Raw genomic sequence first — 15687 nt, 5'->3', positions numbered from 1 at the left:
TATTTTTGTGCCAAAAAATTTTTGCGTGTTTCTTTTTTTTTGAAGTAAATTTTTTTGCAACGAATGTTCTAGATTTCTCTTGTTTTGCAACTTGAACTTCTTACCATTTTAAACTTTTACCAACTTGAATTACCGTGTGTGGATGAAGACTTGAATTTGTAGAATTTAAAATTTTCTGTTTAATTCTTATTTGTTTTCTTGTCCGAACTTATGGTATCATCATCACTGAACCTGCGTAGTTTCTGTAGCTGAACTAAAATCCATGTTGTCTGTGAAACCCAGGAAAATTGCATCTCCTCAATGGGTCATGATGCAAGCATCGCCGCCGGCAATACTTGGCGCACCAGAGAACCTGCACTACTGGATTTGTTGAGAGAGAACTGAGGGCAACACATCTCATGCCTTTTTTCTGCAGCAGCTACACTTGGTTTACCAACTCTCTCACACACAAAATTGATAACAAGTTGGCATAGGACCTTATAACAAGAGCACACATGAACTGACAAACAAGTGCACATCTGTGATTAACATAATATAAATCCATTATCTTTTTTCCATTTGTTAAGTTGCTTTTTTCCTTTGAACCTTTACTGCTATGATTTTTTTTGCAAATTTGTCCCCTTTCAGAACTGAGGCAATTCATAATTTTTAATTTATGGTACTTATGGTACTAGAGAGTTTGTACTCAAAAAATAATCACTCGATGTTCTTTTAGTTTTAGTTTTTAATTTTCTTTCTCATCCTTATCCTTACTGTCAATGTCATCACCATCGTACCTTTATGGTTTATATAGTTGAACGGACTTACATTTTCACCATTCCTTCTTTTAAAAACTTATGTTTTCTTCTCCAAAACTTCCTACCTGGCGAGAATCAGAACTTCTTTATTTTTTACATTTGTACTTCCAAGTGTCTTTAATGACATTTTCAATTTTTTTTCTTTGTTTTACCTCATCAAACAGGCGCACACAAATTTGAAGAAACAAAATATGAATCTTTGAAGCACAAGGGGGATAACCATTGCATAGGACTTCATGTGTGCCTTCATCATAGAAAAATAGATTGAATATTGCCATGTTCTAAGGTTGAACAAATGAATCATACAGAATATTGTCAAAACCCCGCATTTTTCTCACTGAAACAAACTTTTGTACTTTCATACAACCCTCTTTGAACTTGGACGGCACCTACTGCTCAACTTGGACGATGACCAGTGCTCAACTCAAACGGAGGAGGTTGTCGTTGCTTTTTAACCATGAATTGCTTCAAAACTGCTTTATACTTTTTAACACGAGGGTTCTCTCAGCTGGGCCAAGAAGCAATGCATACATCATATTTTTATTCTACAAGAACAGAACACTCCAATAATTAACAGCTAATCTATCAGTACATGCAGAACAATTTCAGTTTTGAGAACAAACTTCGATTGATGTATTAAACTCTGAATCTGTATAGAGGACATGATGGGTCTCAGGCACCTTCTCCCTGATGTTGTATAGAAGAATGTAAATAAGAACTGACCAGAACAAAAATTAGGTATTGAACTAAACTAAAATAAGAAACTAGACTAAATCTGGTAGCTCTCGTCCTTGATGGGCGCCCAATCATCATCGAAGAGCTTGAGGACGCGCTTCAGGACTGGCCAAACATGCTAATTGGAGAAGCCACAGAGGCTTCATCGCCTCCATCTCCTTTCTAGTAGCATTAGCATTGTTGGAAACCATGGCCATTAATGAAATGGTTCAGGGATCACTCCCAGTCAGTCCCATTTGCTACTTGTGCTGCAGAGAACATGAATATAAAGCAGATGGTGACTCATCGATTTTTCTTTACAATATATATAAACTTACGGAATTTTGAAACTTGCACTGACAATATTTAGGTGATATATCTAAAGTTTACAGAATTTTGGAGAAACTCGCTGCAAATCATTACTTATTTTAGGTGATATATCTAAAGTTTACAGAATTTTGGAGAAACTCGCTGCAAATCATTACTTATTTTAGGTGATATATCTGAAGTTACAGAATTTTGAAACTTGCACTGACGATATTTGTGCACACGCACCAACTATTCTGTGATTTTTCATGGACTGAAGATAGAATACGCACCGAACTAATATTAAGTCTGGTACATAAATTCTCTATTCATGAACTGACAATATTTCTTCTATGTGGAATACACAAGATCTCCTCAATGGGCCATGATGCAGGCATCACCGCAGGCAATACTTGGTGCACTGGAGAACCTGTACTGTTGGATTTGTCGAGAGAGGACTGAGGGAACACGTCGGCGTTGGGGTGGCGGATGCAAGTATTGGAGTTCAGCCTAAAATCACAAGAGAATGGATTAAAATGAATTCAGATTGACTTCTAATCATTTATCAAGCTATAAAAGTTAGAACTGATGTTACACAAACCGAGGCAGTTTTTTATATGAACAGCTCACGTAATATGTATTGTACCACTGTTTTCGGCATTTATCTTGCCCCTTATTGTTGTTTTCGGCATTTATCTTGCCTACCTGCTTGAACACCCAACAATCCCTGTTGGTGTGGTTGGCTGGTTTTTCGGGGGTGCCATGTATCCGGCACGAGCGATCGAGTATTCGGTCCAAATTGGACGGGCCCTGAGTATTTCTTTTGAACGGCTTTTTCCGCTGACCGGGTTTAGAGCCTCTGAATCCGGCATTGACTGTCGTATCTTCAGCATTATTTCCATTAATGCGGCGCTTGTGCTTGTTGTGACGCGACCTGCCATTACTGTCCTTGGTATCCGAACTACCAGGGTTTTTGGTCAGGTTGTTACTGCGAGCTAGCCAGCTATTCTCTCCCTCGCACAAGCGGGTCATGAGTGATGTGAGGGCTGCCATGGATTTCGGCTTTTCCTGTCCTAGGTGCCGGGCAAGCCACTCGTCGCGGATGTTATGTTTGAAGGCTGCAAGGGCCTCTGCATCCGGACAGTCAACAATTTGATTTTTGTTCGTTAAGAACCGTGTCCAGAATTGTCTGGCCGATTCATCTGGCTGCTGAATTATGCGGCTTAGGTCATCAGCGTCTGGTGGTCGCACATATGTGCCCTGGAAGTTATCAAGGAATGCGCCTTCCAGGTCTTCCCAACAACCAATTGATTCTGCTGGCAAGCTGTTGAGCCAATGCCGAGCTGGTCCTTTAAGCTTGAGTGGGAGGTATTTGATGGTGTGTAGATCATCACCGCGGGCCATGTGGATGTGAAGGAGATAGTCCTCGATCCAAACCGCAGGATCTGTTGTGCCGTCGTATGATTCAATGTTTACGGGTTTGAAACCCTCGGGGATTTGATGATCCATTACTTCGTCTGTGAAGCATAGTGGGTGTGCGGCGCCTCTGTATTGGGCTATATCACGACGCGGCTCAAATGAGCTTTGTCTACTGTGTTCGGCCCAGCCAGAATTGCTGTATCCAGCGTGACGGTTGTCATCACGTATCGTGGGGCGCCCACGTGATCCGTAGATCGATCTTATTTGTCTTGCCTTGTCCTCCAATATGTCTTGCAGGTCTCGCGCATTCCCCCGTGGCTTTGTACTTTTCGAGCGATGCCGGGGTGCGGCTTTAGTGGAGGGCCTAGAGGCCTCTCTATCGCGGCCACGAGGTGGCCGGTCGGCCGCTTCATGCGCTAGTGATGTAGGTTTGGGTGCTTCCTCCTCTAATTGGGGTAATAGCCTGCATTTTGGGTAGCTCTTGGAGGGGCGATCGAGTTTGTACTCTTCGGCTGCAAGGACTTCGGTCCATCTGTCAGCTAGCAAGTCTTGGTGAGCTCTAAGCTGCTGCTGCTTTTTCTTGAGGCTGCTTGCCGTGGGCATAAGCCTGCGCTTGAAACGCTCTTGTTCGACGGGATCCTCGGGCACGACAAATTCGTCGTCGTCGAGGCTTGCTTCATCTTCGGAGGGAGGCGGATAATTATCGTCCTCTACCTCTCTGTCTGCCTCTCTATCATGAGGGTTGGCTTCTCCCTCCTCCTGTGCTCAATCCTGCTGGAGGGGGTTGTCTTCGGCACTGTCCGGGGTGTTATTATCTCCCGTGCCGGAATCACCATTTTTGTTGTGGCGGGATTTAGAGCGGCGCCGCTGACGCCGGCGCTTGGGCTGTTTCTCGGAGGGGTCATCCTCCGTTGTTCCATTGCCATTCCCATCTTTTGGGATGTCCACCATGTATATGTCGTATGACGAGGTGGCCTTCCAGTGCCCTGTAGGCGCTGGTTCTTGGTTGTCTCCTACATCGTCGTCCATACCGTCGATGTCTTCAGAGTCGAAGTCGAGCATGTCGGTTAAATCATCGATAGTGGCTACAAAGTGGGTGGTGGGTGGGTGTTGAATTTCTTTGTCGTCCACATCCCAACCTTCCTGACCATAGTCCGGCCAGGGCTCTCCTGATGAAGAGAGAGACTTTAGTGAATTCAGGATGTCGCCAAAGGCGAGTACTGAAAGATGTCCACGGCAGTGAACTCTAGAACCGGCGCCTAATCAGATTTGATTGGCCGGGAAGCGGGAGATTCGGAGTCCGGAGAGGAGTCCGGCATCTCGGAGTCACAGGCTTTGCAAAGGACAGGGATGGTGTTTGGCTCAATCGCCGTAGAGATCGTAGCCCCGAGGCGGTGTCCAGCCACTCGTCCTCGACCGGCGAAGTCGGTTCCGAGCTAAGGGTCGGAGCGGATGCTGGTGCGGCCTCCAGGGCACTGTCCGGTGGCAGAGCTAGATCATACCCACCGAGACAGTGCGGCACGCTTGGCTATGGCTCAAATCCGTCGAAGATCAAGTCTCCGCGGATGTCAGCCGTGTAGTTCAAACTCCCAAATCTGACCTGATGGCCAGGGGCGTAGCTTTCGATCTGCTCTAGATGGCCAAGTGAATTGGCCCATAGTGCAAAGCCGCCGAATACGAAGATCTATCCGGGGAGAAAAGTCTCACCCTAGACCGCGTCGTTGTTGATGATCGAAGGAGCCATCGGGCCTAAAGGTGACGACACAGAGGAACTCTCAATGAAAGCACCAATGTCGGTGTCAAAACTGGCGGATCTCGGGTAGGGGGTCCCGAACTGTGCGTCTAGGCGGATGGTAACAGGAGATAAGGGACATGATGATTTTACCCAGGTTTGGGCCCTCTCGATGGAGGTAAAACCCTACTCCTGCTTGATTAATATTGATGATATGGGTAGTACAAGAGTAGATCTACCACGAGATCAAAGAGGCTAAACCCTAGAAGCTAGCCTATGGTATGATTGTTCTTCGTCCTGCGGACTAAAACCCTCCGGTTTATATAGACACCGGAGAGGGTTAGGGTTACACAGAGTCGGTTACAATGGTAGGAGATCTACATATCCGTATAGCCAAGCTTGCCTTCCACGCCAAGGAAAGTCCCATCCAGACACGGGACGAAGTCTTCAATCTTGTATCTTCATAGTCCAGGAGTCCGGGCAACGGTGATAGTTCGGCTATCCGGACACCCCCTAATCCAGGACTCCCTCAGTAGCCCCTGAACCAGGCTTCAATGATGACGAGTCCGGCACGCATATTGTGTTCGGCATTGCAAGGCGCGTTCCTCCTCCGAATACTTCATAGAAGATTTTGAACACAAGGATAGTGTCCGGCTCTGCAAAATAAGTTCCATATACCACCGTAGAGAGAATAATCTTTACACAAATTCGATTTGCTGACGTATTCTGCGGCGTGACGCCACACCACGGCCAAGCCTTTATTGGAATCATTTTTTACTGTCCCACCTCAGCGTGTTTAGCGAGGCGGTTTCTTTGGCACGTCCAATCATCATCGAAGAGCTTGAGGACGCGCTTCAGGACTGGCCAAACATGCTAATTGGAAAAGCCACAGAGGCTTCGTCGCCTCCATCTCCTTTCTAGTAGCATTAGCATTGTTGGAAACCATGGCCATTAATGAAATGGTTCAGGGATCACTCCCAGTCAGTCCCATTTGCTACTTGTGCTGCAGAGAACATGAATATAAAGCAGATGGCGACTCATCGATTTTTCTTTACAATATATATATATACTTACAGAATTTTGAAACTTGCACTGACAATATTTAGGTGATATCTCTAAAGTTTACAGAATTTTGAAGAAACTCGCTGCAAATCATTACTTATTTCAGGTGATATATCTAAAGTTACAGAATTTTGAAACTTGCACTGACAATATTTGTGCACACGCACCAACTATTCTGTGATTTTTCATGGACTGAAGATAGAATACGCACCAAACTAATATTAAGTCTGGTACATAAATTCTCTATTCATGAACTAACAATATTTCTTCTATGTGGAATACACAAGATCTCCTCAATGGGCCATGATGCAGGCATCACCGCAGGCAATACTTGGTGCACCGGAGAACCTGTACTGTTGGATTTGTCGAGAGAGGACTAAGAGAACACGTCGGCGTTGTGGTGGTGGATGCAAGTATTGGAGTTCAGCCTAAAATCACAAGAGAATGGATTAAAATGAATTCAGATTGACTTCTAATCATTTATCAAGCTATAAAAGTTAGAACTGATATTACACAAACTGAGGCAATTTTTTTTGTATGAACAGCTCACGTAATATGTATTGTACCACTGTTTTCTTATTCTCATGCACAAATAACCATAGACTAACGAGAGAATGTATTACTGGACAGTAGGCATTTTCTTCTCAGGACCACTTTGGTTTTCTTTTTCTTTTTCTTCACTTTTTCTCTACTCATTACGATGGTATAGAAAAGTTTCTGCAAGAATGAGAAGTACGACTATGACATTGTAGCAACAAACAAATGACAAGGGTAGCAAATGTTCAAACTGAAACACTTGGACTTGCAACACATGTGGATAGTACAGACTAGAACATTGTGTTTTGTGCACCCACTCGAACTGAAACAATTGAACTTGCAGCAATACAATATTTTTTAGTGATTTAGTAATTGAACTGATGGTCTTTTTGTCGAATCGCACACTGAAGAACTGGTGCAAGTCATATGGAAAATATACCAAATTGAAACCGGAGGTGTGGCGGCACCGTTGCAGCACTTGTGACTTTTATAACATTTTCAAGAGAATCTGACCATACACTTGCTGGCAATATGGAACTTCAAATAAAGCTATTCGTCAAGAGGCAACATAGGGTATCCTTTCTTTGCCATATTATACCAAATACCAAATGTCGGTGTCAAAACCGGCGGATCTCGGGTAGGGGGTCCCGAACTGTGCGTCTAGGGGGATGGTAACAGGAGATAAGGGACACTATGTTTTTACCCAGGTTCGGGCCCTCTCGATGGAGGTAAAACCCTACTCCTGCTTGATTAATATTGATGATATGGGTAGTACAAGAGTAGATCTACCACGAGATCAAAGAGGCTAAACCCTAGAAGCTAGCCTATGGTATGATTGTTCTCCGTCCTACGGACTAAAACCCTCCGGTTTATATAGACACCGGAGAGGGTTAGGGTTACACACAGTCGGTTACAATGGTAGGAGATCTACATATTCGTATCGCCAAGCTTGCCTTCCACGCCAAGGAAAGTCCCATCCGGACACAGGACGAAGTCTTCAATCTTGTATCTTCATAGTCCAGGAGTCCGGCCAACGGTGATAGTTCGGCTATCCGGACACCCCTTAATCCAGGACTCCCTCACCAAACAACAAAAATTTGTTCTCATAAGCATTTCAACAAGCACCTATAGACCATCAATTATTCTCATATAAGTATGGAATTGAATGGAGCAGCAGTATATAAGAAAACAAAAACCATGGAACATGGCGATAAACATCTGTACTCGCAATGGCAATGTGTTTGTACTGCCGAAACAAACCTGCAAGATGAACCAAAGGGGAGCTCCTTCACCTGCAAGATGAAAAGAAAATGCACACTAAGGTGACCTGAAGAACCACTTGATGTTGAACTGAATATACACAAGAGAAGGAGATGAGCGTCCAGGGGGAGGTGGGGAAAAGCTAGCACCTCCCGAGCTGTGGCGTAGAACAGTTTAGCGCTATGTTGTTGAACGACCCGAGCTGGTGGCTGTGAATGGCCGGGGCGCTGCAGCAATAGAGCATAAGACATAGAACTTTCAGTAACTAGATGGCAATTAAGCAAAGTCAAAACTTAGTATTGCTAATTTTCTGGGTTAGCAGGACAATATGCAAGAATTAGTGGTCATGGCATGCACTAGCTTTTTGAATAAAAATGTTCCTAGAGAAGATATAGCTTTCTCCCCACACTTGATGAACTATTCTTTCTTGAAATGGCGGCCATTTCACTTGAAACTATCTACCATGATTAACTATTGGTGCCTAGTTAATTCATTCATTGATGGTGTTGCTCTTAGAGCTTTTAGAAGGCCAAACATGTGTACATGAAATCGTCTTTCTACATGTCAATAATCCCTCTTTTATAGTTGTTTGGATAAAGTACACTGCCAATTCAACAAATCCTTCTCATGAACTTCTAATACAGAGCATGTTTAACTTCGTACTGAGCACAAAGCATAACTGATGCCACTGCGGGGCTGAATACACAGCCCACTGCCGCATTTTATGGGAAAAAAAATGATAACACACACTGAACTTACTAGGAGAGAATGCAGTGAACTGAAGGGATCCAAACTTGCAGCAGAACTTGGCAAGAGGCCAACTATGGATCCCGCCGCGCAGGGAGGCCATGTATCGATGTTAGTTTACATACTGAACTGGCACACCTAGTTTGTGTTTTCAGGAAATAAAATAGATGATACTTAATTATGATGATGATATCGCAACATTTCTTCCCACAATAGGAAATTTATCTCCCGAATTGTAACAGAGTGAAGCCCTAAACCTGTCAGAGCTTATGCAAACACAACAGCAGTACAACCACAAAGTATACAAATTATAAGGTGGACTTGTCAAGTTGGCTTCTCTAAACTTTTTTTTGGTCTGAACTATTCTGAGTTTTTATGTCAATATATAGTAGTCATCATATAACAACATTTAGCAACAGCAAATTGGGCAGAAAATTACAATACAAGATGAACTGAAAAAAGCATACAAACCTACAAGGTGAACCCGGAAAAGCCTACGAGGTTAACTGAAAAAGGCCTACAAGGTGAACTAAAGGGTGCATCGATCTGGTGCGACATTGGGGGTTCGGAGGTGAATGGCCTATGGTTGCATCATTGAATGGCCGACGGTGGCGGAGGTGAACGGCTTGGGCGTGCGGGCCCTAAATGCACACAGGAGTCATCAACAGGCTGACAGCCTCCCAGCAAGAGGAGGAAGGCCGGTGGAGCGCTGTGTCGTGCATTTTTGCCAGCCGCCGCCTGTGCTCCTCTATGAAGGAGCCCTAACTATCGAGGACCCCAGCGCAACACCACGTCCACCCGCAGCGCGACGCCCCCTCCGTTGTTGAACGGACTCGTGAGGCGATGGTGAACGGTCCGGAGTGGTGGCGGTGAATGCCGTGGCACGAGCACTAGAGGCAGCCTACAGAACGGCCTCCACCACCATTATTTGCTGCTTTGTGTGGTGCCACCTCATGTCCTCATGAACGGCACCACTATTTTCACTACAAAATAATACACTTCCATGATGATACGTGTTTGTCACAATAGGTCACATTTTTTTCATGCATGTACATCCATGACAATTTTATGACAGAATCAAGATAGTCATACATGTGCTATCGTAGAAGTGTTCCATGACATTACCAAAATTATCATCATGGAAGTGTCCACTTCCATGACGATAAATTGCGCGTCACAGAAGTGCTTTCGTCAAGGGTGACCGACACGTGGCATCCACCGTAACGGAACGCCGTTAAGCTATCAGGTCCGGTTTTGGATCCGATAACCCGCTAACAGCCCCGACCAATGGGGATTTTCCACATGTAAAATCATCATTGGCTGGAGGAAACACGTGTCGGCTCACCGTTGGGACAGACGTCATCCACTCATTGGACAGAAGGCGCCTATGATACTTCAACACGTGGCATGGCCCAATAGAGGCCCATCCCTGTGAAAAGGCCGGCCCGTTTGACTTGGTCAAAAGGTGGCGGCCGGCCCACGGAAGCCTGTTAACGGCCTGTTCGCATATAGCCCATTTACAGCGCGCTAACCCAGGGCCCGTTACAACCTATCCGAATTAGGCCCAGTAGCGTCATCTGGGCCGTCCAATATGATTCTAGCCCATTTTAAGTTCCGGCCCATGTATGGCCCATGATGTATTTCGGCCTAGATGAGGCCCTTTGTAACTATTGGCCCATTAACGGCCCATGGTGAAACTGGCCCGTAATGAACAGTGTATCACTTTATACCCATTACGGCCCATTAATCCATTAGGCCGTTTGCAACCCATGTTATCTATCAGCCTTCTCAGGGCCCATTTATTCTTGGGCTCATTTCCAGCATTCGGTTACTTACGTCCCGTTACTGCCATTTTCTGCTTGTGGGCCAAATTCAGCCCGTGCTTACAGTCGGCCCGTTTGTGGCCCGTTAATACGTTGGGCCGTTTTCATAGCGTCATCAAATACGGCCTATTAACGACGGCCCATTATGGTTGGCCCATGAATGGAAGACTCCAACTCTAGTCTGTTTACTGCCATAATGCGGTCTGTTTTTGGCCCATGTTTGGCCAATCGATCATACGGCCCGTCTAAGGCCCATTGATTATACGGCCCATAGAAGGCCCATTGTTTCTACGTCCTGTAGGAAGCCCAGTGTCACTACAGTAAATATGTGGCCCATGGCCTGTTAAAGGCGGGAAACTACTATAGGTTTAGACCTACTAATGGCCCAAGCTGATTATAGGCCCACGTTTTGGCCCATATGAGTAACGAGCTGGTTTGAAGACCGACAACACTGAGATCCACTGAACCTTTTGGACTAAATTACAGCATACCGAGCAAAGAATAAACCTAGACTATACAACAAAGAAATTACGGCATATTAGGAATCAAAGTGCGCTACCCGGTGATAATAAAGTGCAACATGACCGCAGATTACATCTACTGGGCATCAAAGTTTGCCACCAGTGCAAATAAACGCGTCGACAAAAGAATATACAAAACTGAGAGCACTTCAAAAGGCACTAGGCCTAGCCAGGTCGGGCCGCCCAAACAGTCGAAGAAGCTGAGTAGACCTCAGTTGTGTCATCGATAGATGCATCACCTGTAGCTATATGGCATGATGGTGCGCAAGGCAGTCCTCTGACATCTTCATTGCATCTTTGACTTCAAGTTGGAGCTGAGCTGAAGCAAGCCTTTCCGCTTTAAGTTGAGACTGAAGAAGTCAAAATGATTGAGGCAGCGACTGCACAGAGGTTGTCTCACACCTGCTGGTGCGTAGCTTCAACTCACTCTCTTCATCAAGACAGGACCTTGGGGTCATCTCGCTGTCCTCTAGATGGTTTGGCTCACTATCTTTCCTAAAGTTCTGCCTGGCATAAGAGATACGACTCTGAAAGAGAAACAAGGAGACACGTAACAGGTTTCACCATTATATAAGTAAATAAATGGATTTGTACTGCATAAGGAACATGTTTTTAAAACTACAATTTAAAACTGGTAGTTGTTGCAGACATCCAATCAGATGTAAATAGCAGTGGAGGAAATGATGCCTATCCAAATCTATACTAGAACAAAGTTCGAAGGCTTGAGAAGGATGAACTTACATTACATGTTAACACGGGCTGGACAAAGCCCTTCTCCATGTTGATGGAAAGATGATTCAATAAATTCCCCAAAGAAAGTTCTTTATAAGCGTTGCCATTATTCTACATTTTGCAAAGAGTAAATATATATCAAATAATATTGGAAGAAATAGAGGATAATGAAGCTCGGGCGCAGACTAATGATACATAATCAAATAGCAATTAATTAAGTACAGCGTTACAAGGCAAAAGGTACTGACAAGAGGAATGCAGACATCAACGTGTGCAGTGGCATTGGCTTTATTCAACATTTTGGTAAGAGTAAATGTAGATATGATAATTTGGAGAAAGTGGAGGGCAGGGCAGATAAGATGCAGACTAATGCTAGACAATCAACTATCTCGCGATGCATATACGGTAATACCACCACCGTCCGTTATGAGTTGTCGCTCAAATTGATGCATCTAGCACTATTAAGTTCTAAATACATCCAATTGATCAACAATTAATTCGATGCAGAGGGAGTACATGACAACAGGTACTTACATGAGCAATCCAAAACTTCATAACCATTGTGTTAATTCTACATTTATCTAAGAGTAAATATAGATCTTATAATTTCAAGCAAAGAAAGGATAAAGAAGCGAACATTTATAGTGATGCTACATAATCAAACAGCAATGAGTGTAAGTATGCTGACAAAGGGCAAGAGGTACTGACAAGAGCAATGCACAGCCCAGTATTGTCATGAGATCCTATGATCCTTTGAGCAAGGAGATTCATCTTAAATTAGTTTTCATACAAGAGAGAAGGTAAGGCACATGCAGAAATTTAGGAGTTCAAATTTTGAATTGATATCATAGACAGTACCTGACCCTGGGCTATCAGCAGTTCTAATAGGGGTTTGGCCACTGGAGTAGGGGTAAAGTTTGTTATAGTTGGGCATGTGTTTTCTGTGGCTGCTGATCTATCTGATTTAATAGGTCTCACTACCTTTTCCAAATACCTAGTTTGTACTCCTTGAGGATCTGCAATCACCCCCTTCCTTTTGGACATTTATTACAAAAGAACAATATTTGACTGGAAAAACATAGTATGACGACACATGGAATAGGTACAGAAAATGGATAGGTATGGCATATACTCATATATGATGCTTAAACTAAGAAGATGGTGTAACAAAGTAGAAGTAATGCAACAGGTCAGATGCAAAATATGTGCGACCAATACAACCTTGCCAAGTTAGAGCATGCACCTTGATGGGTGAATAAGATAGGTCATCCTCCACCATGCCAAGTTTGTTAGCCAGTGGATCGTTCCGCAATATTTCTCTCGTGCGCCCATTCTCATATTCATTTTGATAACGTTCAATACCTGACATGCATGAAAACATAAAAACAAGTGAGATTATCTTTGTAATGCATAAGTGATTCTAATCCAATACTTCCTCCCTGTAAACCCCTTTGTGCTATCTCTACAACTTCTAAGAGGTTCCATGCATGCTGTAATTTGGTGTGTGCATTAATATAATGTGGCCTACTACTCAAATATGAGATCTCCAGAAGTGATGATACTTCGCAGATGACAGCTTCAACATATAGTAAAGAAGAACAAGTCGACCTGACATGAGAAATTCAAAATATACTAAGGGAGAATAACTCGACCTGACCAGTCGACCGCAAGAGATGAGGATCATCTTAAAGAAGAGCAGAAGAGCAAGCAGATTGAAGATATTACAAGTCTTTCTATACAATGTCGGTTGGCCAGCCATGATGAACCAGACCGCACAGAGAAATACTATCCCTTCCGGTCTCTCCATATGTGGCTCACATCCATTTCGAAACTAAAGTAGGAACATTTAGCTGACCAATTAAACATCTCTCAGTTTTACTAATATCAGCATAATATCATATTTGAATTTGTACAACTAAGCTTGTTTAGCTCGATGGGTGGAGCAGTGCTATTATGACCCGAACCACGTAGGCTGATCATGGTCGTCATAAAATGGGGAAACCATAAGCATGATGAGTATAGTCTTGACCGTGGCAGTGGGATGGCAGATCTGAAGCTGCAAACCGCGCAAAGGGTAGTTAGCAACCGATATTTGCTTTGAAATAACAACTAAGATTTGGTATGAACAAGAAAGTACAGTCAACAAGTGACAAAGAAATGCAATTCTGCTCTCTCTCTATATGTCACGACATGCATTTGGAAACTCAAGTGGGACATTTAGCAAACCAATTAAATGTGTCTGTTGACTAATATCAGTATCATATCACAATCATATTTGAACAACTAAGCTTTGGAATTTTGAGTGTTGTGTTGTTTAGCTTGAAGGGTGGAGTAATGCTAGTATGACAGAAAGCACCTACGCAGATCATAGTAGAGTAGATAAAAGGGGGAAACCCTAAGCATCAAGAGTAAAATCAGGAAAGTGGAACTAGTTGGACCGGTGGGTGGCGCACATGCTTTTCGATACGAATATAGGAACATTAGGTGACCAATTAAACGTTCTCTATTTTAGTAATATGAGCATCAAATCAGATTCGTATTTAAACACGTAAGCTTTGGAATTATGAGTGGCATGTTGTTTCGCTTGATGGGTTGAGGTCTTGAGGAGCAGTGCTAGCACGACACGAAGCAGGGAAGCACCTACGATGATGGTAGTGAATATAAAGGGGGGAAACCATAAACTTTACGAGTATAGTGACCGTGACATGGCGGATCTGAAGGTGCAAACCGGACAAAGCTACTTCGCAACCAATGTTTGCATTCAACTAGCCACTACGATTTGGTACGAACAAGAAAAGTACAGTAAACAATTTAAGATCTATTTTCTGGGTGAGATCAATAACTTAAGCACATATGGAAGAGTACCACCTCTCTTGTGACGCTGTGTAGGCCCCTGCTGATACGTTGAGGGTGCTGCGGGTGCGATGGCTGTCAGTGGCGGGGAAGAATACTTTAGATGGCAGATGACCGGGTTGGGGGATAAATCATGTTGCCATGGACGAGGTGGTCATAGGAGCGGCAACGACAAAGTGGACGACGGCGCAGATGAAGCGAGACGACGCGATGAAAGGATCCTTGTTCGGCGCCGTGGATGAGAGACGTCCATCTCTTGCAGTGGACAACGGGGTAGGGGTAGCGGCTCCGGAAAGGTGGAGGATGGGGTGGCAGACGGAGGAGGCTGGCCGCTATGGGGAGGTTGACGTGGCGTCGACGGTGTATGAATGGGGAAATGGAGGGGAGGGGGGATCTCAAACTTTGGGACGTGCTTGTCTGAAATGTGGGAAAGTTACAAACTTATCCCCCGTTTAAAATTTCGGACATCATGTCGGTTGGGGATAGGACGGTAATCTTGCATCTCCCAAATATTTGTCGGTAACGATTTCGGGCGAGGAGAGGGTGTTTTGCCGCCCACGGTGTATGAACGGGGCTGACAGGTAGGGCGGTTGTGTCACATCTGAAGGAAGTTACACATCTGCCCCTATTTAAACGGGATAATTAGATTTATGCCCCTAGTTGGGTCCCACTCGTCTGTTTTACCCCTAATTCCCAAAAGTCACCAGTTCTGTCCAAGTCACTTTGCTCCTCTTATGCTTTTGCCCTTTGACCGTTTGACCGTCAGTTTGAAAACTTCATAACTAATTCATACTAAATCAGAAAAATGCAAATAAGATACCAAAATGTTCAGGAAAACATCACCTACATGTGAGTGTCAGTTGCATTCATGAAAAAAGTGTTGGAAAGTGCCCATCCGAGTTTTAGCTCTTCTGCTACCACCATGAATAGTAAAGTCTAAAAGAATTCAAAAAAATTAAAAAAAATTGGTGGCAAAGAATGACAAATGTTTTAAGTGCCTGCCAAGTTTCATCAGGGAATAACATTCATGGGTGCCACGGCAAAAAAAACAATCAGCACTCCAAAATGGATTATATTTTTGCCATGACTTCCACGAATGTCATTCCCTAATGAAATTTGGCAAGCACTTAGAACATTTATCGTTCTTTGCCACCATATATTTTTTCATTTTTTTAGAGCTTACT

Source organism: Triticum aestivum, chromosome 3B (genome assembly GCF_018294505.1).
Source record: "Triticum aestivum cultivar Chinese Spring chromosome 3B, IWGSC CS RefSeq v2.1, whole genome shotgun sequence".
Taxonomy (NCBI): Eukaryota; Viridiplantae; Streptophyta; class Magnoliopsida; order Poales; family Poaceae; genus Triticum; species Triticum aestivum.
The sequence above is the reverse complement of the archived record's forward strand: the minus strand, read 5'-3'. Positions refer to the sequence as shown.